The sequence below is a fragment of the Salvelinus sp. IW2-2015 genome, linkage group LG18 (genome assembly GCF_002910315.2).
Source record: "Salvelinus sp. IW2-2015 linkage group LG18, ASM291031v2, whole genome shotgun sequence".
Lineage (NCBI taxonomy): Eukaryota > Metazoa > Chordata > Actinopteri > Salmoniformes > Salmonidae > Salvelinus > Salvelinus sp. IW2-2015.
The window spans coordinates 57,538,602-57,564,487 of record NC_036858.1 but is presented as its reverse complement, the minus strand read 5'-3'; the positions used below and the strand labels follow the sequence as shown (position 1 = coordinate 57,564,487).

The 25,886-nt window shown below is 42.6% G+C and overlaps 1 protein-coding gene across 5 annotated transcripts in view; it reads right to left on the bottom strand.

The window, feature by feature from the left end:
• The window catches only part of baiap2b (BAR/IMD domain containing adaptor protein 2b), a 179,448-nt gene that overhangs the window by 34,468 nt on the left and 119,094 nt on the right, over positions 1-25,886 (bottom strand). The gene's annotated exons all lie outside the window — the stretch shown is intronic.

Below are 25,886 nucleotides of genomic sequence, written 5' to 3'. Positions count from 1 at the left end.
ATTCCCTAGTTGTACACAATGGAGCACTAATTCCCTAGTGGTACACAACGGAGCACACAGGTCAATTCCTAGTTGTACACAATGGAGCACTAATTCCCTAGTGGTACACAACGGAGCACTAATTCCCTAGTGGTACACAACGAAGCACTAAATCCCTGCCTGATTAGAACAAAATGGCCAATACAAGCAGAGTCATTAAAGCAATAAGGCCTGAGGGGGTGTGGTATATGGCCTATTTAACACGGATAAGGGCTGTTCTTACCCATGACGCAACGTGGAGTGCCTGGATACAGCCCTTAGCCGTGGTATATTGGCAATATATCACAAACCACAGGGGTGCCTTATTGCTATTATAAACTGGTTACCAACATAATTGGAGCAGTAAAAATACATGTTTTGTCATACCCGTGGTATATGATCTGATATACCACGACTTTCAGCCAATCAGCATTCAGGGCTCGAACCACCTAGTTTATAATGTAGCAGTAGTCGCTAATGATGTTAATGACACAGAGCCCAGCTTAAGACAAGAACAAATTAAGTTCATCCTTTGTTACCATAGAGGTGCAATGAGACTTGTCTTGAAAACTTTGTTATCCACACAGTAGTCATCAACAACCAGACAAAGGCATAACAACAAAAACCTTGTTGAATACTTGACTAAAATCTTTCACAAAAACACTTGTGAGGCTTGATCCTCTTAGTTCACATCAGGGAGACACAAACATGCCCACACATAAACGCACGCGCATCATATACACACAAACGCGCACACATACACTCAGGGGTCGCAGATAGAAATGTCAGCCTCATTACAGAACTCATTAAGGCAATGTGAGCAGGTGTTTACTGAAAATTCACAGCTTCCCATTTACCACTCCCCACACTGCTACCCTGGAGCTTTCTGTTTCCCTTTCATCTCTCTGTCCCTCCCTGTCTCCCTCCGCCCCCCAGAATGATGAAGCACAGTCAGAGATGCTGTATGATACCTGTATGAAGATACTATACACTTCAAAGTGTTTCTTCTCTGAGAATGTTACACAATAGGATGCCTCCCTCCCACATTGTTACACAATAGGATGCCTCCCTCCCACATTGTTACACAATTAGATGCCTCCCTCCCACATTGTTACAACATAGGATGCCTCCCTCCCACATTGTTACACAATAGGATGCCCCCCCCGTTCACCTTCCCCACATTGTTACACAATAGGATGCCCTCCCTCCCACATTGTTACACAATAGGATGCCGCCCTCCCACATTGTTACACAATAGGATGCCTCCCTCCCACATTGTTACACAATGGATGCCCCTCCCACATTGTTACACATAGATGCCTCCTCCACATTGTTACACATAGGATGCCTCCTCCCACATTGTTACACAAAGATGCCTCCCACATTGTTACACAATAGGATGCCTACCTCCCACATTGTTACACAATAGGATGCCTCCCACATTGTTACACAAAGTGATGCCTCCCACATTGTTACACATAGGATGCCTCCCACATTGTTACACAATAGGATGCCTCCCACATTGTTACACAATAGGATGCCTCCCACATTGTACACAATAGATGCCCCCACATGTTACACAATAGGATGCCGCCCACATTGTTACACAATAGGATGCCTCCCACATTGTTTACACAATAGGATGCCTCCCACATTGTTACACAATATGATGGCCTCCCACATTGTTACACAATATGATGCCTCCCACATTGTTACACAATAGATGCCGCCCTCCCACATTGTTACACACTAGGATTGCCTCCCCACATTGTTACACAATAGGATGGCCCCTCCCACATTGTTACACAATAGGATGCCTCCCACATTGTTACCACAATAGGATGCCTCCCACATTGTTACACAATAGGATGCCTCCCCACATTGTTACACAATAGATGCCTCCCACATTGTTACACAATAGGATGCCTCCCACATTGTTACACAAATAGGATGCTCCCTCCCACATTGTTACACAATAGGATGCCTCCCACATTGTTACACAATAGGATGCCTCCCTCCCACATTGTTACCACAAAGGATGCCTCCCTCCCACATTGTTACACAATAGGATGCCTCCCTCCCACATTGTTACACAATAGGATGCCTCCCACATTGTTACACAATAGGATGCCTCCCACATTGTTACACAATAGGATGCCTCCCACATTGTTACAACAAAGGATGCCTCCCTCCCAACATTGTTTACACAATAGGATGCCTCCCTCCCACATTGTTACACAATAGGATGCCTCCCTCCCACATTGTTACACAATAGGATGCCTCCTCCCACATTGTTACACAAATAGGATGCCTCCCACATTGTTACACAATAGGTGCCTCCCTCCCACATTTTACACAATAGGATGCCTCCCTCCCACATTGTTACACAATAGAGCCTCCCACTTTTACACAATAGGATGCCTCCCTCCCACATTGTTACACAATAGGATGCCTACCTCCCACATTGTTTCACAATAGGATGCCTCCCTCCCACATTGTTACACAATATGATGCCTCCACATTGTTACACAATAGGATGCCTCCCTCCCACATTGTTACACAATAGGATGCCTCCCTCCCACATTGTTACACAATAGGAGCCTCCCTCCCACATTGTTACACAATAGGATGCCTCCCCCCACATTGTTACACATAGGATGCCTCCCTCCCACATTGTTACACAATAGGATGCCTCCCTCCCACATTGTTACACAATAGGATGCTCCTCCCACATTGTTACACAATAGGATGCCTCCCTCCACATGTTACACAAAGGATGCCTCCCTCCCACATTTTACACAATAGGATGCCTCCCTCCCACATTGTTACACAATAGGAGCCTCCCTCCCACATTGTTACACAATAGGATGCCTCCCTCCCACATTGTTACACAATAGGATGCCTCCCTCCCACATTGTTACACAATAGGATGCCTCCCACATTGTTACACAATAGGATGCCTCCCACATTGTTACACAATAGGATGCCTCCCTCCCACATTTGTACACAATAGGATGCCTCCCTCCCACATTGTTACACAATAGATGCCTCCTCCCACATTGGTACACAATAGGATGCCTCCCTCCCACATTTGTACACAATAGGATGCCTCCCTCCCACATTGTTACACAATAGGATGCCTCCCTCCCACATTGTTACACAATAGATGCCTCCTCCCACATTGTTACACAATAGGATGCCTCCCTCCCACATTGTTACACAAATAGGATGCCTCCCTCCCACATTGTACAAATAGGATGCCTCCCTCCCACATTTTACACAATAGGATGCCTCCCTCCCACATTGTTACACAATAGGATGCCTCCCTCCCACATTGTTACACAATAGGATGCCTCCCACCATTGTTACACAATAGGATGCTCCCTCCCACATTGTTACACAATAGGATGCCTCCCTCCACATTTTACACAATAGGATGCCTCCCTCCCACATTGTTACACAATAGGATTGCCTCCCTCCCACATGTTACACAATAGGATGCCCCCTCCCACATTGTTAACACAATAGGATCCTCCCTCCACATTGTTACACAATAGGATGCCTCCCTCCCACATTGTTACACAATAGGATGCCTCCCTCCCACATTGTTACACAATAGGATGCCTCCCACATTGTTACACAATAGGATGCCTCCCACATTGTTACACATCAGCGCATGTTTTTTTTTCAGCCTGCAATTTCACAATTCTTCGACCATCAAAAGGTTAGGGGCTGGGCCAAAGGCATTTGAGGATGCAGCCCCTGAAACCCACCCCTAACGGTGCAGATGGAAAGAACCGCATTTAATTGAAAAGAACATTATCCTCTTTGTCGTTCCATCAACCTGCTGCACTGAAAGCTAATTAAACTCCTCAAGTGTTTTTCCTTTCTCTGTAATCAGTCTACATACACATAGATGAGAGAGAATAAAGGAACGGCTGGGCGTCTGTGTGTTTGTCACCTCTTCTTAATCATCTCTGAGTCATTAGGCTCGTTACCGAAAGCGGAGGCCACAGTCACACTGTGTAGTCATGTCATCGCTGATGGTTCAACTATGGTGAGGAGGGAGGGAGGCATCCTATTGTGCTTTAGGACCATGCAGATGCCTCGGAACAGGCGGGCAGGCTGTTTTTATTCTGCACCCAGCGGTTTCTAAAGCCAGTGTAGCATGTAGAATTTGTTTTCTTCCTGTGAATTTGGCTCTAGCATGTGAACGGTTTGGGCCATTAGCTATTATGACCCCCAAAAGACTCTCAGGAACATATATGTGCCTTCTGTTCCCCTCTACAACGTTTACAAGTTACACAAGACTCATTAGAAGGGACTTTGACAAAATAGCACAGAATGACTGGGGGAAAGGAATTGAATGCAATTGTGATATTTATGCTATGAATTTGGCTCCAGCCTTGGAACAGTTTGGGCTATTAGCAAATATGACCCCATTCCTGAAAGCTAAGACTCTCAGGAACACATCTTCTGTTCTAAGAAAGATGAAATACACAATAATTGCCTGATGATCTTCCTTCCTGAATTTTAGGCCTCACTCTCTCCTTAGGCCTCACACCCCCGTATCTGAGATACCTACTGCAGCCCTCATACTCCACATACAACACCCGTTCTGCCAGTCACATTCTGTTAAAGGTCCCCAAAGCACACACATCCCTGGGTCGCTCCTCTTTTCAGTTTGCTGCAGCTAGCGACTGGAACGAGCTGCAAAAACACTCAAACTGGAGTCATCATGAGTCTTCATTCAAAGACTCAATCATGGACACTTACTGACAGTTGTGGCTGCTTTGCGTGATATAATGTTATCTCTACCTTCTTGCCCTTGTACTCTTGTCTGTGCCCAATAATGTTTGCACCAGGTTTTGTGCTGCTACCATGTTGTGCTGCTACCATGCTGTGTTGTTGTCTCAGGTCTCTCTTTATGTAGTGTTGTGGTGTAGCTCTTGTCGTCATGTGTGTTTTGTCCTCTATTTCTGTTACATTTTTAATCCCAACCCCCGTCCCCGCAGGAGGCCTTTTGCCTTTTGGTGGGCTGTCATTGTATTTTATTTATTTATTTAACCTTTATTTAACTAGACAAGTCAGCTAAGAACAAATTCTTATTTACAATGATGGCCTACACGGGCCAAACCCGGACAACGCTGGGCCAATTGTGCACCGCCCTATGGGACTCTCAATCACGGCCGGTTGTGATACAGCCTGGATTCAAACCAGGGTGTCTATAGGGACACCTCTAGCACTGAGATGCAGTGGCTTAGACGGCTGTGCCACTTGAGAGCCCAAACTCACGAGCTGCCTATGTTCAGAGAGGAAGAGGCAAAGTGAGAGAGCTCACTCTCGCCAAAATCTGTCTAGAATAAGTCCAATGCGTTTCTATGGGCATAATATGCAGACTTAAGTTTGTCACCTGCATTCCCACATGTGGGACAATGACACCCATTGCCTAATTAATTAACGGAAAAATTATGATTTTGAGAAACAAAAAAATCATCATAACTCTCACGCAGATCGGTAGAAATGGTAGGCTAAATTGCAAGCTTCCCAAACTCACGAGCTGCCTATGTTCTTTACTATAACATGCATTGATTCTGTTCTCTCCTGTTGCAACAAGCATCTCTCTCTCTCTCATCTGTCACACGTTTCTGATGTGTGATGTACAGTGTACAGTATGTACGCTGTGTCGTCGATGAAAACGCCATCTGGGAAACACATCTGTGCATCAGCCACAGGGAGGAGCTACTGAGTCAGTTACACCACAGATATCACACCCACATCTATCAAAGAGAAGGACTACCTGTACCTGGTACCCACACACGCTGTGAAAAAGAACAGAAATTCGACAAGGAAGGATCATGCATTTTCTGATGCCTCCATATATGGCTACCCTGCTGTGACTGGTGACTTAAATAGACTTTAGCACAGGTATCCCAGGACAAATGACATGGACACAGAAAGAGGCGAAATACAAAAAAAATAAACAGATGAAAAACTGCAGGAGAAGATGGGGGGTGGATGTGGGGGTTGTTACATGTATCACGGAGAGAGAGGGGAATGACAGATCGATAGCATGCTAAAGCACACAGATTATTATTATGGCGGTGTGGTGCCAAAGGCTTAGAAACCAGCTGGCTGTACCGACTCTGATAGCGTGTCTCGTGTGAGTGAGTGAGTGAGTGAGTGAGTGAGTGAGTGAGTGAGTGAGTGAGTGAGTGAGTCATGAGAGAGGGAATGACAGATCGATAGCATGCTAAAGCACACAGATTATTATTATGGCGGTGTGGTGCCAAAGGCTTAGAAACCAGCTGGCTGTACCGACTCTGTAGCGTGTCTCGTGTGAGTGAGTGAGTGAGTGAGTGAGTGAGTGAGTGAGTGAGTGAGTTGAGTGAGTGAGTGAGAGAGAGAGAGACAGAGAGAGAGATAGACAGAGAGAGAGAGACAGAGAGACAGAGAGAGAGATAGACAGAGAGAGAGAGAGAGACAGAGAGACAGAGAGAGAGAGAGAGAGAGAGAGAGCTTGTCCACAGAGAGAGAGAGTCCAGGAATGTTTTAATAAACGCTGTGGGTACAACATCACCGATGCACTTGCTAATAAACTCGGTCACCGAATCAGCGTATTCGTCAATGTTGTTGTTCGACGCTATGCGGAACATATCCCAGTACACGTGATCGAAGCAATCTTGAAGCGTGGAATCAGATTGGTCGGACCAGCGTTGAACCGACCTGAGCGCGGGAGCTTCCTGTTTTAGTTTCTGTCTATAGGCAGGGAGCAACAAAATGAAGTCGTGGTCAGCTTTTCCGAAAGGAGGGCGGGGGAGTGCGTCGCGGAAGTTAGAATAACAATGATCCAGGGTTTTACCAGCCCTGGTTGCACAATCGATGTGCTGATAGAATTTAGGGAGTTTTGTTTTCAGATTAGCCTTGTTAAAATCCCCAGCTACAATGAATGCAGCCTCGGGATATGTGGTTTCCAGTTTACATAGAGTCAAATGAAATTCGTTCAGGGCCATCGATGTGTTTGCTTGGGGGGGAATATATGCGGCTGTGATTATAATTGAAGAGAATTCTCTTGGTAGATAATGCGGTCGGCATTTGATTGTGAGGAATTCTAAGTCAGGTGAACAGAAGGACTTGAGTTCCTGTATGTTGTTATGATCACACCACGTCTCGTTAATCATAAGGCATACKRCCCRGCCCTTCTTCTTACCAGAAAGATGCTTGTTTCTGTCGGCGCGATGCGTGAAGAAACCAGCTGGCTGTACCGACTCTGATAGCGTGTCTCGAGTGAGCCATGTTTCCGTGAAGCAAAGAACGTTACAGTCTCTTATGTCTCTCTGGAATGCTACCCTTGCTCGGATTTCATCTACCTTGTTGTCAAGAGACTGGACATTGGCGAGTAGTATGCTAGGAAGTGGTGCGCGATGTGCCCGTCTCTGGAGCCTGACCAGAAGACCGCTTCTGGTGGTTCCAGACTTATTCCATTTAAAAATTATGGAGGCCACTATGTTCTTGGGGACCATCAATGCTGCATAAATGTTTTGGTACCCTTACCCAGATCTGTGCCTTGACACAATCCTGTCTCGGAGCTCTACGGACTCCTTTGACCTCATAGCTTGGTTTTTGCTCTGACATGCACTGTCAAAATTAAATTAAATTTCAATAAAATAAAAAAATCAAATCTAACTTTATTGGTCATACACATTTTTATCAGATGTTATTGCGGATGTAGTGAAATGCTTGTGTTCCTAGCTCCAACAGTGCAGTAATATCTAACAATTCCAACAATACACACAAATCTAAAAGTGAAATAATGGAATTAAGAAATATAGAAATATTAGGGCGAGCAATGTCGGAGTGGTATTGACTAAAATTCAGTAGAATAGAATACAGTATATACAGTACATATGAAATGAGTAAAGCAGTATGTAAACATTATTAAAGTGACTAGTTTTCCATTATTAAAGTGACCAGTGATTCCATGTCTATAGGGCAGCAGCCTCTAAGGGTCAGGGTTGAGTAACTGGGTGGTAGCTGGCTAGTGATGGATATTTAACAGTCTGATGTCCTTGAGATAGAAGCTGTTTTTCAGTCTCTCGGTCCCAGCTTTGATGCACCTGTACTGGCCTTGCCTTCTGGATGATACCGGGGTGAACAGGCCGTGGCTCGGGTGGTTGATATCCTTGATGATGTTTTTGGCCTTCCTGTGACATCGGGTGCTGTAGGAAGGCCAAAAAGATCATTGAGGACATCAACAACCTGAGCCACGGCCTGGTCACCCTATATAGACAGGTCTGTGCCTTTCCAAATCATGTCCAATACATTTTATTATCCACAGGTGGATGCCAATCAAGTAGAAACATCTCAAGGATGATCAATGGAAACAGGACGCACCTGAGCTCAATTTCGAGTCTCATAGTAAAGGGTCTGAATACTTAAATGTAAGGTATATCATTTTTTTTACTGAAAACATGTTTTCAGTTTGTCATTTTGGGGTATTGTGTGTAGCTTGCTGATGAAATAAATGTATCTAATCCATTTTAGAATAAGGCTGTAACGTAACAAAATGTGGAAAAGGTCAAGGGGTCTGAATACTTTCCAAAGGTATATATGTATAGGTGAATATAAAGTATTTACTATTTTATTTATGCTATACTGTATTATACTATATTACTATTTATATTACTATTTTTGACAAGCTCTGCAACATCCAACCAACAGACATGATATGTTACTTCTATCACAGCATTTTCGTCCGATATTGTTATCATGCAAACTATTTCTGCCGAGAACATACCGTACGAATACCTGTAGCATGTTGTGGAAATTCATACTGAGAGAGACTTTGTCATTTCTTCAAGCAATCATCTTTATTTAATATTGATTAATTATTGCAATAATGAAGCTGTTGACCCCACACTCTTGAGTGTGTTGCCGAGAGCTTAACCTTGAATGAAAACAGAGCTCTTATAAATGCTTAGTCAGGGCTGGTTCCACCCCTCCCATGCAGAATGGGGCATCATAAGCCACTCTGGGTTCATCCGGACATTATCTGCACGAGGGGTTATTTTAACCCCCACCCGGCTTAGTCTCAATGATGCAAGGATGATTTTGAGACAATGAGGGATTGTTCTACTCCTAAACTATCTCTAGTAAAACCCATTATTGACCATATGCCCAGATTAGCTGCAGGGAGCTAAAGTGGAGACCATAAAAACACAGCATTAGTAAAACAAAAATGTGTTACTATTTGTTAAGTGTTAATTGTTAAATATCAAACAAATCAGGTAAATACGTAACAAAAAAAAGATCTGGAATAGTTCAGGCCGTACATTAGATGCTTGATATAGTCCGACAGTACATTAAAGTACATGTTCTCTACTTGCTGTTCAGTTTATGATAGCAGTATTTCAGCTTTTATCTGCCAAGTATGGCTTAAATGTCATGTAATATAATTTTATCTGAATAATTAAAGTACTATTAATACATTTAGCATTTGGTGGGGGTCTCCATGTTGTGATCTCTCTCTCTCTCTCTCTGTACAGTAAAATCTAATAGTGCGTGAGAGGAACTTCTTAGCTGTCAATCAATCAAACAGGCCATGCCATACACACACAGCCTGGGGGTGACTCCCAATTGTATTTCCTTAATACCTTGTGTCCTACCTCTTGTCCTTAACAAAACGTGGAGAAAAACATTGAAGGTTCCTATACGTTCTGGCTTTGTCCCTGAATCTAACTGTAGTCGACCCAGAAGCCTTAACGGTGGTGGTGGGGGAGCATGGGACTCCTGGTTTGTGTTGACAGGAAGCAGATTCAACAGGAAGAAAAAGGGGGCTGAACTCGAGAGGTTTCAGGGGGCTAAGAACAAAGTGTCATATGGAAGGAATATAACATGACTCGATCACGAGTCACATGTCTGGGAATGAAGGATTTGGGAGGATTTGGAATAGAGAGTATAAAACAATATATTTTATATTATGCCCCTTGATACAGGCTTTAGTCTAACAATGGAGAGAGAGAAGAGAGATCTGAAAAGGAAATGTCAAACCTCAGCTAAATGGATTACGAAATACAAATGGCTCCATACTGAAATGTATGTCAACGGAAATGTCAGATTCCATGAAGGTAAACTTTTAAAACTAGATTATTAACCAGTCAGTTCCTTGATACCTGCAGTACAAAGAGATTAGTTTAATATTGACTCAAATGGAACTTGATTCCTAGAATCATCTTTAATTTATGTCAAGCCGAGGACTAAGCTTGATCTTTTGTCAGACTGTCAGAGCACAGCTTCCTCTGATGTTGTGGAGTTCCTCCCTACAAAACACTAAGAATTTACATCCAACTGACTTATTAACATGACAACAAGAAATGGGTCATTCAGAAAAGAGATCACACAGTGGAACAGAGAGGGATGGAGAAATAAAAGGGGGAATGAGAGAGAGAAAGAGGAGTATAGAGAGGGTGAGAGCAGGAGAGAGAAAGAGAGAGTTGGGGAAAAGAGGAAGGGAGAGACTGGTTTGAATAATTGAAGAAAATAACGGAACTGCAGCAGAACAGAACAAACCCAGCCCCCCCCCCTCCCCCTCTTTCTCATTTTCCCTCCCTCCCTCTCTCGATCTTTCTCTCTCTAACGTTCTGCTCTGTCTGTCTCTACAGAGACTGAGTCAGCAGTGGCACCATAGCATCTCTTTCATTCTCCCCAGATCAGCCTGAGGGACTGGGGCCCTCAGTAGTCAACATACACACTGCCTCTGTGTTTCTCTCTGACGCACTACCATCCCATCAGCTCTGACGCCATCAAGCTAACGGTCCAATGCAGAGGGACTGAACTGTGTGTGTGTGTGTGTGTGGTTGTGTGTGTGTGTGTGTTGTGTTGTGTTGTGTGTGGTGTGTGTGTGGTGTGTGTGTGTGTGTGTGTGTGTGTGTGTGTGTGTGTGTGTGTGTGTGTGTGTGTGTGTGTGTGTGTGTGTGTGTGTGTGTGTGTGTACTTGTGTTTGTGTGGCATGAGTCAATTGGATCTCTCTTGTTTCACACGGCAGGCACCATGTGCAGTTTCACTCTCACAGAGTTGTTATTATAACTTGCTAATGAGCTGTTTGATTGGCTTTACCACTCTGCTCACATTGTAAATCCCCCAGAGGCTGTAGGGATGAAACATGGGCTGATGTGGTTTGTTTCTACTATTTAGAAACTGAGACATTCTGTGATCGTTCCTCCTCACAGTTACCAGAGCCTAAGGCAGCAAGAGAGAGCAAAAGAAGAAGAGAGGCTGAGAGAGAGAGAGACAGAGAGAAAGAGACAGAGACAAAAAGACAGAGAGAGACTAAACCTTCCATAAAAAGCCATCACCTACAGAGAAATTAACCCGGAGAAGAGCCCCCTAAGCAAGCTGGTCCTTGGGCTTTGTTTACAAACATAAACAGACCCCATAGAGCCCCAGGGCAGCAACACAATTAGACCCAACCAAATCATGAGAAAACACAAAGATAATTACTTGATACATTGGAAAGGTTTTACAAAAAAACAGATCAAACTAGAATGCTATTTGGCCCTAAACAGAGAGTACATAGTGGCAGAATACCTGACCACTGTGAATGACCCAAAATTAAGGAAATCTTTGACTATATACAGACTCAGTGAGCATAGCCTTGCTATTGAGAAAGGCCGCCGAAGGCAGACCTGGCTCTCAAGAGAAGACAGGCTATGTGCACACTGCCCACAAAATGAGGGGGAAACTGAGCTGCACTTCCTAACCTCCCGCCAAATGTATGACCATACATTCAAAAAATGTGTGGTTCAACAAGAGTTTTTCTAAGATCCTCAAAGTTCTTCAAATAACCTTAGGGTTCTTGGCATTGAAATGCCCCCCAATAGGTTCTTCCAAGAACCCCATAGAAGGTGGGGTTCATCAAGGAACCACCTTAGTTGGTCGGGGTTCTTGCAGGAACCTAACAGCCCAACTGAAACCTTTTGATTTGAAAGGACAGCAGGAGTAGGCACTTAACTGAACAATGTAAAGATCTCCTCAATTTAAGGTAAGGTTTGACCCTTGAATGATCTAAATTGATATTGTTTTATGATGATACCATCTCTCTTTTCATATTTGTGCCAATCTTTCTAAAACAGAAAATGGACACAATTCAATGGATATCAATCAACAAAGAGGTAAGAATATATAGGCTATAAGAATATGTTGAAGACTAGCTGTATTGTGCGCTGATGACTGAACTGCTCACTTTTGTGTCTGTGTCTGCAGGTATACAGACAAGGAGGCATACAAAGGTATGTCAATTGGTATTGGTATGTTATGCAGATCACAAGGTATGTGTATGAAAACCATTATCAAAACAGTTTTTTTCATTCATATTCACCACAAATACCAAGGTTCTGTCGTGTGCATGTTTTGTTAATCATCTGTATATTACTATTTTTGGGATTCACAGACTTAACCTGTTTGATTACCATGCACTGCAAAATCATTCTGGCTATGGATTCTGAGAACATCAACACATTAACATCAACACGCCAGAGGATATTAACATTGAACTTGGGACTCTGCTAGGAGTTTACCTCATATTTTGATTTTTTAATTCTGCTTTGCCACTAAAATCATAATAAACACTGATAACTAAAAGATAGAGCACTCATTATGCATTTGGGTCCCAAGGTTTTTATATGACCAATCATATCGAGTAGTTCCAATGACAAATTTTGACGCGGAGCCACCCTTGCTTTGTGGCGTCCTTCAACAAAGATGGCTGACAAAACATTATGGTGGAACCAGGTGTAAGTTGTTATAACGTCATAACGAGTCAAGCTAAAAATTTACAATTGAGAGGAATATGTTAGTTAATGTAGAGACAAACGTTTGTGCATATTTGTTTGTCATAAAGTTAATTTATGAAAATCGCTATTTAGCAAGTTGTCTGACTAGCTAACATTACCCAGCTAGCTAGTGTTAGGAGAATGAATTTGTCATTTGTGTTGTTTAATGTTTTAGTGACTCCTGAGAAAACCAGCAAACCAGGCTGTCGTCTTGTGAAACAGTGGATGTAAAGAATCTAGCTAGCTAAAACATTTACTGTAAATTTACAAGTGTGTAAGCTTGCCTTGCAATGCAGCTGAAGTAACATAGCTAACTATTTACTTGCTTATTGTGTAGTGGAGGATAAAAATAAATGTATGCCTGTGGATGTGTAGCCAGTTACAGTATGTAGCCGATCTGTGTATGGACCCCAAAACGTTAGGTTCTGAACTAATATTCATACAGATCTATGAACCAAGTTATAATAGTTGTTGTATCAACTTCAAGTCTGAATGGCACTAATGAAGAATATGGATAGAGTAGAATATATATTTTTTAACATTTTTTTATTTCACCTTTATTTAACCAGTTATTATCGTGACCAGTGAGCTGAGATAATGTGCAGCTTTACCTAGCAAAGACTTATAGATGACCTGGAGCCAGTGGGTCTGGCGACGAATATGCAGCGAGGGCCAGCCAACGAGAGCATACAAGTCGCAATGGTGGGTGGTATATGGGGCTTTGGTAACAAAATGGATGGCACTGTGATAGATTGCATCCAGTTTGCTGAGTAGAGTGTTGGAGGCTATTTTGTAAATTACATCGCATGAAGTCGAGGATCAGAAGAATAGTCAGTTTTACGAGGGTATGTTTGGCAGCATGAGTGAAGGAGGCTTTGTAGCGAAATAGGAAGCCGATCCTAGATTTAATTTAGGATTGGAGATGTTTAATATGAGTCTGGAAGGATAGTTTACAGTCTAGCCAGACACCTAGGTATTTGTAGTTGTGCAGTTGTAACAGTTTGGGTCTAGAGTGTCACCCCCTTTGAAGAGGGGGATGACCACGGCAGCTATCCAATCTTTAGAGATCTCGGACGATACGAAAGAGAGGTTGAACAGACTGGTAATATGGGTTGCAGCAATGGCGGCGGATAATTTTAGAAAGAGAGGGTCCAGATTGTCTAGCCCAGCTGATTTGTACAGGTTTTGCAGCTCTTTCAGAACATCTGCTATCTGGATTTGGGTGAAGGAGAAGCTGAGGAGGCTTGGGCAAGTACATTTAAGTCATTTAGCAGACGCTCTTATCCAGAGCGACTTACAAATTGGAAAGTTCATACATATTCATCCTGGTCCCCCCGTGGGGAATGAACCCACAACCCTGGCGTTGCAAGCGCCATGCTCTACCAACTGAGCCACACGGGACCACATTTGTAGCTGCGGGGGGAGCAGAGCTGTTGGCCGGGGTTGGGGTAGCCAGGAGGAAAGCATGGCCAGCCGTCGAGAAATGCTTATTGAAATTCATGATTATCGTGGATTTATCGGTGGTGACAGTGTTTCCAAGCCTCAGTGCAGTGGGCAGCTTTTTGTGCTGGTCAAGAGCAGTCAGGTCTAGAGTGAACCAAGGGCTATATCTGTTCCTAGTTCTACAATTTGTGAAAGGGGCATGCTTATTTAAGATGGTGAGGAAATTACTTTTAAAGAACGACCAGGCATCCTCTACTGACGGGATGAGGTCAATATCCTTCCAGGATACCCGGGCCAGGTCGATTAGAAAGGCCTGCTCGCAGAAGTGTTTTAGGGAGCGTTTGACAGTGATGAGGGGTGGTCGTTTGACCGCGGACCCATAGCGAATGCAGGCAATGAGGCAGTGATCGCTGAGATCCTGATTGAAAACATCAGAGGTGTATTTGGAGGGCAAGTTGGTCAGGATAATATCTATGAGGGTGACAGTTGTCAAGACGTTGCCCTCTTTGGGTACAGCAAGCCCCATCCCCCTCTCCCTGCCTCCTACAACTAGGCTTCTGTGGTCAGAGAGGTTGTAAATTCCGGGAGGAGATGATCTCCTCATGGCCACAGTATAGAGACAGAGTGAAGTTTCATAGAGAACAAAGCAATTTCTTCCACCTCACAGAACTTGAGGTCCGAACAACATTTATGTTCCGGAGAAGGTATAAAAGATCGGTGAAGAATCCAGCTAATAACTGGTCCGTTTGGTACAAGTTTGTTAAACTCATGAGAGACGGTGCGGCCACCTTACCATAACGCTGTTTATATAATAGCCTCAGATATGAGGTTTTCATCTAATTGTTGTATAAGATGAATGAGTGAGGATGATACTGTTTGTAAAATTGTGTAATGTGATTTTGGACTGCAACTCCCGAATAAAACCCCAACTTTGAGAAGTTTTTCAACAGACCATGTTTTCTCTCAATCACGAGAGGACAAAGGTTGCAGACCAGCTTACCTCGATAAAGAGAGGGCCAAGGTTTGAGACGATTGCTGAATCTTTTAACCATCCCACGTGGTTAAACTCTTAGACTATCGATACCGACAGAATAAGAACAAGTCTTTGACATTAATTACTAGTCTGCAGCTAGGAATTCGGTATCATTGAACACGAAGAACGACAACCGCCGAAACATCTATCCATAACGACATGAATGAATGTCACTCTGAACTATCCATTCTAACCACGACAGAGAGAGAGAGAGAGAGGACAAAAACTCTCCAACAGAAACTAACTTTTCAACAGAGATCCCGACGACACACTGAGCGTAAATATATACATTGATTGCAATTGTTCCAGAATGAGTGAGCGTTCATGTGCAAAGGATTAGCATTTCAATTGTTATAATTATCAACTGTGTATGGTCTTATCTCAGTCGACCCCCACTTCCCTTTTGTACAACAAGCTGCCATGCCGATTTATCCCACTAGGGAAACTCCGTTATCATTTCCTTGTAACTATCTACTGTTTGTTTATGCATTTCTGTGAATTACTTAGTAAATAAATGATTTAAGACAATTGATGTATGGATGACTCATAGTGAAGACTGGGTTCGTGCAGATAACCAACAATTTACGACGTTTGGAATGAGACTAACGTGAGGTAAAATAAATAATTAATTAATTCAGAAGACTATTGATCAGATATGAAAATATCTGAAAATTTATATTAGGAAAATTATAACTTTGTAATCGGAATATTTTCCTTGGTGCCCCGACTTCCTAGTTAACTACAGTTACATGACTAATCAGTTTAATCGCGTAATACTAATTACAGAGAATCTTTGATAAAAACGAAGTCTTCATTTAACTTCTTTGATATAGGAGGCAGCATTTTCACTTTTGGATGAATTGCGTGCCCATAGTGAACTGCCTCCTACTCTGTCCCAGATGCTAATATATGCATATTATTATTACTATTGGATAGAAAACAGTCTGAAGTTTCTAAAACTGTTTGAATGATGTCTGTGAGTATAACAGAACTCATATGGCAGGCAAACACCTGAGAAAAAATCCAAACAGGAAGTGAAAATTCTGAGGCTGGTCGATGTTAAACTCATCGCCTATTCAATTCCCTGTAATATATGGATCTGTTTGCACTTCCTACGCCTTCCACTAGATGTCAACAGTCGGTAGAACGTTGAATGAAGTTTATACTGTGTTATGGGACCGGATGAGAGGGGAATGAGTCAGTGGTCTGGCAGATTGCCAGTTCCTGGTCATGCGCTTTCCTCATGATATCGCCTTGCGTTCCATAACTTCTACAGGCATGAAGGAATGCTCCAGTTGGAACATTATTGGATATATATGATAACAACATCCTGAAGATTGATTCTCTACTTACTTTGACCAGTTTATTCGACTTGTAATATAACTTTTTGAAGTTTTCGTCCGACGTTTGACTGCATCTGCGCGAGCGTTTGGACACGTGTACTACACATGCTAGCAAAAGTAGCTACTTGGACATAAGTAATGGACATTATCGAACAAAATAACGATTTATTGTGGAACTAGGATTCCTTGGAGTTCATTCTGATGAAGATGATCAAAGGTAAGGGAATATTTATGATTGACTCCAACATGGCGGAGAAATGTTGTTAAATCTGAGCGCCGTCTCAGATTATTGCATGGTGTGCTTTTTACGTAAAGTTTTTTTAAAATCTGACACAGCGGTTGCATTAAGAACAAGTGTATCTTTAATTATATGTAAAACATGTATCTTTCATCAAAGTTTATGATGAGTATTTCTGTTATTTGATGTGGCTTTCTGCAATTTCTCCGGATATTTTGGAGGCATTTCTGAACATGGCGCCAATGTAAACCGAGATTTGTGGATATAAATATGCACATTATCGAACAAAACATAAATGTATTGTGTAACATGATGTCCTATGAGTGTCATCTGATGAAGATCAAAGGTTAGTGATTAATTTTATCTCTATTTCTGCTTTTTGTGACTACTATCTTTTGCTGGGAAAATGGCTGTGTTTTTCTGTGGCTATGTACTGAGCTAACATAATCGTTTGGTGTGCTGTCCCCGTAAATCCTTTTTGAAATCAGACACGTTGGCTGGATTCACAACAGGTGTAGCTTTAATTTGCTGTCTTTCATGTGTGATTTCATGAAAGATAGATTTTTATAGTAATATATTTGAATTTGGCGCGCTACATTTTTTCTGGCTTTTGGCCAAGTGGGACGCTACCGTCCCACATATCCCAGAGAGGTTGACAGTCTGATGGCCTTGAGATAGAAGCTGTTTTTCAGTCTCTCGGTCCCTGCTTTGATGCACCTGTACTGACCTCGCCTTCTGGATGATAGCGGTGTGAACAGGCAGTGGCTCGGGTGGTTGTTGTCCTTGATGATCTTTATGGCCTTCCTGTGACATCGGGTGGTGTAGGTGTCCTGGAGGGCAGGTAGTTTGCCCCCAGTGATGCGTTGTTGGGGAGGAGGGCTAATAGCTGAACAATAGACTATTCTTTAGTAAAGGTTGAATAGTCTAATAGCCAAGCTAGGTGTGAAAAAAAAACTCCTATCACAGACCAGATTTGCCTTAACAAGGGGTAGCTTGCTAATCTAATAAAGTAATGACTTTTCAAATAAGTTACCTTACACGTTATGTTGGCTGTCCTTACGAACCACATAGCATGTACAGCAGTATGTACCGGTATGTTAGCTAGCTACCTAACGTTAGTAGTTATACATCAAACTTGCCATTATATTAACTATCTAACTATCCAACGTTTATTGACTTGATTATTCTCGTCATTCTTAGTTTAGCTAAATGATATCGTCATTGTGCTTTCTCAATGGACATTCAGGTACTTTCATAAATTCGCTCTGGCTATCTATGGGCTGGACAATAGAACGAGTCAAAATTCACCCAAGGCAGAAAAACGGCTTAAGAACGTTGGCTAAACTGGAACTCTAGCGAGAGCCCATAGCAAATTTACGGAATCTAACGTTCACAAAGCCTGTTTTGAAAGGAGTGATGCTTAGAATTCCATAAAAAATCTATCCTTTTTTATTTTACCACTACAATCTGTTCGTCGGACGAAACTGGAAAAAAACAACTTGTGTAGAAAGTAAACATCCGCACCTCGACGCTGTTAACTGTGCTTATGTCTGTGTAATGAAAAAGTAGGGAAAAAATTTAAACTTCTGACTATTTCTGGTCTAGTGATCGATGACAAATGAGCTCGTTGCACAGACTTACATAATTACAAAGAGGAGATTCTCCTCATGAAAATTGTGCCGTGTAACAGTTTTGCTTCCATCCCTCTCCTAGCCCCTACCTGGGCTTGAACCAGGGACCTTCTGCACACAAGGGGGACAACTACTTCAAGGTCTCAGAGCGAGTGACGTCACCGATTGAAATGCTATTAGCGCGCACCCCGCTAAACTAGCTCGTCATTTCACACCGGTTACACCCGACTTGAAAAAAATCATAATATACACATTGCGAGATATTTGGCGAAATAGACAGACATGCCTATATTTCCCCATAGGAAACAATGGGAAGACAGCAGAGTTCCAATATTATTTTTGTTGTTTACATTTTGATGTTTACATTTTAACTATAAAACAACATGAGCAGGTCTCATTGCCAACAATAGTGAAGCAGTCATTGTGACGTTGAACAATAAGCTGGGAATAGAACGTTCGGAAGGCGAGTTGGTGCCACGGTGCTCAATAGAACTAATCGGAGCTGGCAGGGTGAAAAATGCACAAAAATAAGGCCTGTTTTTTCGTGATTACTTCGCGATGACTTTTTATCAGAAAATAATATTGTTAAAAATTTCATTTGTCCAGCCTACTATCTACACGGATTTCAGAGCATTCTCGTCTGAGTGTACCACAGCGCAGAATAATTACGCTCAACACCCGTTGAATATGGCCGGTGTCAGTAAACGTCGGAAAAATTAGTTTGTGTCTGGAAGTAGCTAGCCAACGTTAGCTTGGGTGCTTGACTGCCGTTGTAAGGCCAGAACGCACAAATCAACCCTACTCCTTGGCCCGAACATCCAGTGTGCGCTCCAAGAGCGAAACGGTCTGAATTTACAAACTGACAATTTTTCTCTGAATGGAAACACCATAATATTAATCAAATGAATTAAGCCACATTTCTTAAAATCAATCCCATATACTATGTTATTACAAAAAAGGATTTCAATTCTCTGGTAATGCCAATACAGAATACAATCAAATGCTTCTCAAAGATGCCCTCTGGTGGTCAAACTTGCAAACTTGCAGTAACAGAAACAGAGGAAGGTAAGAAAAGAAGGAGAAACAGGGATGTTGATGATGATAATGACATTCCACCCCCCTATTATACCCCTGTATCCACTGCACCAGCCCTGGTTGTCCGACAGCAGCTCGCTCAGCCGTCTCCCGCACCGCAGCTCTACCAGCAGACCCCTCGGAGATGGCCCATGAGCAGTGTAAATCCGTTCCATGCACCGCCCGACTCTGGTGTTGATGGACTCTGGGAACTTAGTCCACCATCGATGTCGACCCCTACCACGCAGCTAAGTCAATGGTGAGTCAATTGAATTTCTAGTAGATACTCGCACTGCAATGTCTGTCATAAATTCTAAATCTATGTCCAAACCTCCCATGTCAAATGAATCAGTCACCACTGTAGGAGCCTCGGGAGTGACTATGAAAGAGTTGCTCACGATGCCCCTACCTGTTAAAGTTGACAACACATGCATAAACCAACAATTCATTTTTTTCTGCATGTTGTTTGGTAAATTTGTTAGGAAGAGAACTTCTCTGTAAATTGGGAATTCATATTCTTTGTAAAATAAAAGGCCTCACTGTTGTATAGCCTCAGGAGACATGTCATCTCATGATGTTGTCCGAAACGGTCTCAACATGTGATTGGTACTATGCATGGGACGTACAGGATATTGATGGGTCATTATGACCCAACTGACTAAATTATCTCAACTGCTTGCAGTTGTTGGAAACAGAAAGGCAGTTTTATGTCACAGACTTACATTGCACCGCACATTTCTCACCAGTGACAAGAGATTTAGATTATGAACAAAATTGACTGACAGGGACCATACCGCAAGAGAGCTTACTTTGCAGTGATATGTACATTTGAAGTCGGAAGTTTACATACACTTAGGTTGGAGTCATTAAAACTAGTTTTTCAACCACTCCACAAATTTCTTGTTAACAAACTATAGTTTTGGCAAGTCGGTTAGGACATCTACTTTGTGCATGACACAAGTCATTTTTCCAACAATTGTTTACAAACAGATTATTTGACTTATAATTCACTTTTTCACAATTCCAGTGGGTCAGAAGTTTACATACACTGAGTTGACTGTGCCTTTAAACAACTTCGAAAATTCCAGAAAATGATGTCATGGCTTAAGAAGCTTCTGATAGGCTAATTGACATAATTTGAGTCAATTGGAGTTGTACCCGTGGATGTATTTCAAGGCCTACCTTCAAACTCAGTGCCTCTTTGCTTGACATCATTGGAAAATCAAAAGAAATCAGCCAAGACCTCAGAAAAATATGTTTAGAAATCCACAAGTCTGGTTTATCCTTGGGAGCAATTTCCAAACGCCTGAAGGTACCACGTTCATCTGTAGAAACAATAGTACACAAGTATAAACACCATGGGACCACGTAGCCGTCATACCGCTCAGGAAGGAGACGCGTTCTGTCTCCTAGAGATGAACATACTTTGGTGTGAAAAGTGCAAATCAATCCCAGAACAACAGCAAGATGTGAAGATGCTGGAGGAAAAAGGTACAAAACCTGAAAGGCCGCTAAGCAAGGAAGAAGCCACTGCTCCAAAACCGCCATAAAAAAGCCAGACTACGGTTTACAACTGCACATGGGGACAAAGATCATACTTTTTGGAGAAATGTCCTCTAGTCTGATGAAACAAGAATAGAACTGTTTGGCCATAATGACCATTGTTATATTTGGAGGAAAAAGGGGGAGGCTTGCAAGCCGAAGAACACCATCCCAACCGTGAAGCTTGGGGGTGGCAGAATCATGTTGTGGGGATGCTTTACTGTAGGAGGGACTGAATCACTTCACAATATAGATGGCATCATGAGGGAGGAAAATTATGTGGATATATTGAAGCAATATCTCAAGACATCAGTCAGGAAGTTAAAGCTTGGTCGCAAATGGGTCTTCCAAATGGACAATGACCCCAAGCATACTTCCAAAGTTGTTGCAAAATGGCTTAAGGACAACAAAGTCAAGGTATTGGAGTGGCCATCACAAAGCCCTGACCTCAATCCAATATAAAATGTGTGGGCAGAACGGAAAAAGCGTGTGCGATCAAGGAGGCCTACAAACCTGACTCAGTTACACCAGCTCTGTCAGGAGGAATTGGCCAAAATTCACCCAACTTATTGTGGGAAGCATGTGGAAGGCTACCCGAAACATTTGACCCAAGTTAAACAATTTAAAGGCAATGGTACCAAATACTAATTGAGTGTATGTAAACTTCTGACTCACTGGGAATGTGATGAAAGAAATAAAAGCTGAAATAAATCACTACTATTATTCTGACATTTCACATTCTTAAAATAAAGGGGTGATCCTAATTGACCTAAGACAGGGAATATTTACTAGGATTAAATGTCAGGAATTGTGAAAAATTGAGTTTAAATGTATTTGGCTAAGGTATATGTAAATGTCTGACTTCAACTGTATAGTGGGGCCCAATTTTGCGTTTTAAGTATTAAATTGACTAAAGAACAGGCTTTGTTGTATGTATTTAGTGACAAGTTGCCACATGTATCGATAGCTAAAACAGATGATGTTGCTTGGGAGAATACTGGTATTTGGTTGAAATCTGTCTTGCAGGTCACTGATTAGGAACTTTGAACAGATGGGTCTAAATTCTCCCCCAGCATACATACTTTGTGTGTTCCATTTTTTGGGAGCTGTACATGTTCAATAAGATGTACATGGCCTTGATAACACTAAACCAACTAAACAGATGATTTCCATGAAGAATGAGTCACCCTTGTTGATTGGTCTCTCGGACTCTCTATGGGCTAAAGATAAATATGACAATGGGCGAATGAGGAGAGTTGAATCGCTTACTGTCACACCCAAGGGCATACACAGACCAAGCAGAACTTAGTATCCCCCAAGTCAGGAAGATATCAATGGGATTACCCCTGTTCATGCTTCATTGGCCTTGTACAGACTCTCCCTGTAATACCCCCATTCTTCCTGTCTGAAAAGCCTCAGTTGATTGGATTTTTTGTTCAAGATCTCAGACCTGTTAATGATGCAGTTTATGCAAGGGCTCCTGTTGTGCCAAACCCCATTATAATACAATACTATTTGCTGTGCCAGCATCGGCTAAATGGTTTTCAGTTGTTGATTTGGCTAATGCTTTTTTTTAGCATTCCCGTCGCACCAGAATCACAGTTCTAGTTCACGTTCTTAAACAACCATTGGACTTGGACCGTCTGCCCCCAAGTTTACTTTGAATCTCCGGCTGTAGTTTCTGCTGCTTTGGCGCAAAATTTAGAGGGTTTCATACCCCCCGATGGGAGTATGTTAATACAGTATATCGATGACCGGTTACTGTGTTCTGAAACCCATCAAGCTTGCGAAGTCGACACCAGAGCTCTGTTAGTGTTTCTTGATGAAAATGGTTTCATGTCATCTGTCCTCACTCTGGACCATGGTGGGAAGCAATGGTCTGTTGCTTACTATTCTAAAAGACTTGACAGTGTGATAAGAGGGTTGGTATGTTGTCTCAGGGCTGTAGCGGCTGCTACATAAGCAGTGTTAGCTTGTGCTAGCATTGCTGCAATGTGCTCATTAACCGTTTAAGTTTCTGATGCTGTCCATGCTCTTATCTCACAGGCACAGACCGCTCATCTCACTCCAGCACGGCTCGTGCATTATCAGAATGTGTTGTTGACAATGTCTCATGTGACTCTTAAATGTTGTATTGTTCTTAACCCTGATACACTTTTGCCAACTGACGATGATGGGGAACCACATGATTGTGCTGTCCTTGTGGACCAGGTCTGCAAACCCCGCCCTGACCTCTCTGACGTGCCAATACTGAATGCTGACCTGAAGCTGTTTGTTGATGGCTCTGCCTAAAAGTCACCACAGGGTGAACCATTGGTGGCCTACGCAGTCACTACTGCTGTTGATACTTTAGAGAGTGCAAAACAGCCATCACATCTGTCAGATCAGGCTGCAGAATTGTTTGCACTGACTAGCGCGTGCATTCTAGCTAAGGATAAAACTGTTACCATTTATACTGATAGCAGATATGCGTTTGGGGTGGTGCAGGATTTTGGAACATTGTGGCAGCATCGTGGGTTCTTTACTTCATCTGGTAAGACGATTTCACATTCTAAACTGATTGCGAACCTGTTGGAAACCATTCTCTTGCCTACATCCATTTCTGTCTGCAAGTGTCAAGCTCACACTAACGCATCTGACCCTGTCTCTAAAGGACATGCTATGGCTGATATGGCTGCAAAAGCAGCTGCCATGTCTATTGTTTCCCCAACTCTCCAAATAGTTTCACTTCCTGTTTCTGCTGCAAATATGTTTTCATTATAGGATGTTTCTGATCTACAATCAGGTGCAGGGCCTGGGGAGGTGAGACAGTGGAGGAAGAAGTGTTCCTTTGACACACTGAGGAACCTCTGGCATGGGCCAAATGGCCTTCCCGTTTTACCCAGAACTTGCTTCCTCTATGTGGCTAAGTTGGCACATGGCCAAGACCATGTGTCAAAGGGGGGAGTTGTAGAAATTGTACATCATTTTTTGTTTGCTCCTGGATTTTCTGTTTTGTAGGAGCAATTTTATGCTAAGTATTTGATTTGTATGACTAACAATGCAGGCAGAGGCATTCCGATGCCTATGTCAGCCCACCCAAGGTCTGAAGGACCTTTTGAGCATATAATGATGGACTTCATTGAGCTTACTCTATGCCAGGGGTATAATTACTACCTGGCTGCAGTTGACGCATTCTCCAAATGGGTAGAAGCATTTCCTTGTAAGCATGCCACAGCAATGGCTGTAGCAAATAACCTACTAAGGGAAATCATCCCTAGGTGGGGTCTGCCATCTAAATTAACGTCAGACAACGGCTCTCATTTTTTAAATATTGTTATTCAGAACATCTCTGAAAGTTTGCAAATTGACCTGAGAACACATTGTAGTTTATCATCCGTCCAGTGGTGGTCTCGTAGAGAGAGCCAACCAAACGCTGAAAATGAAATTGACTAAACTGATGGCTGAGACAGGATTGCCATGGGTAACAGTAATGCCTCTGATGTCACTACCGTTCAAAAGTTTGGGTTCACATAGAAATGTCATTGTTTTGAATGAAAAGCACATTTTTTGTCCATTAAAATAACATCAAATTGATCAGAAATACAGTGTGGACATTGTTAATGTTGTAAATGACTATTGTAGCTGGAAACAGCTGCTTTTTTAAATGGAATATCTACATAGGCGTACAGAGGCCCATTATCAGCAACCATCACTCCTGTGTTCCAATGGCACGTTGTGTTAGCTAATCCAAGTTTATCATTTTAAAAGGCTAATTGATCATTAGAAAACCCTTTTGCAATTATGTTAGCACAGCCGAAAACGGTTGTTTTGATTAAAGAAGCAATACAACTGGCCTTCTTAGACTAGTTAAGTATCTGGAGCATCAGCATTTGTGGGTTCGATTACAGGCTCAAAAGGGCCAGAAACAAATACTTCCTTCTGAAACACATCAGTCTGAGAAATGAAGGCTATTCCATGCGAGAAATTTCCAAGAAACTGAAGATCTCGTACAATGCTGTGTACTACTCCCTTCACAGAACAGCGCAAACTGGCTCTAACCAGAATAAAAAGAAAAGTGAGAGGCCCCGGTGCACAACTGAGCAAGAGGACAAGTACATTAGAGTGTCTAGTTTGAGAAACAGTTTCCTCACAAGTCCTCAACTGGCAGCTTCATTAAATAGTACCCGCAAAACACCAGTCTCAATGTCAACAGTGAAGAGGCGACTCTGGGATGCTGGCCTTCTAGACAGAGTTGCCAAGAAAAAGCCTTATATCAAACTGGCCAGTAAAAAGAAAAGATTAAGATGGGCAAAAGAACACAGACACTGGACAGAGGAACTCTGCCAAGATTGCCAGCATCCCGGAGTTGCCTCCTCTTTCTTTAAAAAACAAGGACATTTGTTAGTAACCCCAAACTTTTGAACGGTAGTGTACATGCGTGGATGCACACATCGTACCACTAGTTTAGCACCTCATTAAATACTCACAGGAAGACCCACGAGAATGCTTAACACTCCATTCCCACAGAACAGGTTGACATTGATGGGTTGCGAGTATCAAATGGTAAGTTACTGTGCTGCACTTAACAATGTTCTGAAGTCTATTTTTCCCAGGGGAAAAGTGGATTTACCTGAATCAAAGGGAGGACCAATTCACAAACTTCAGCCAGGTGATTGGCTGGTCATCAAGGACCTTTGCAGAGAGGTCTACGTGGGTTCACGCCAGCCACTGCAGGTGCCCCACAACCCAGAT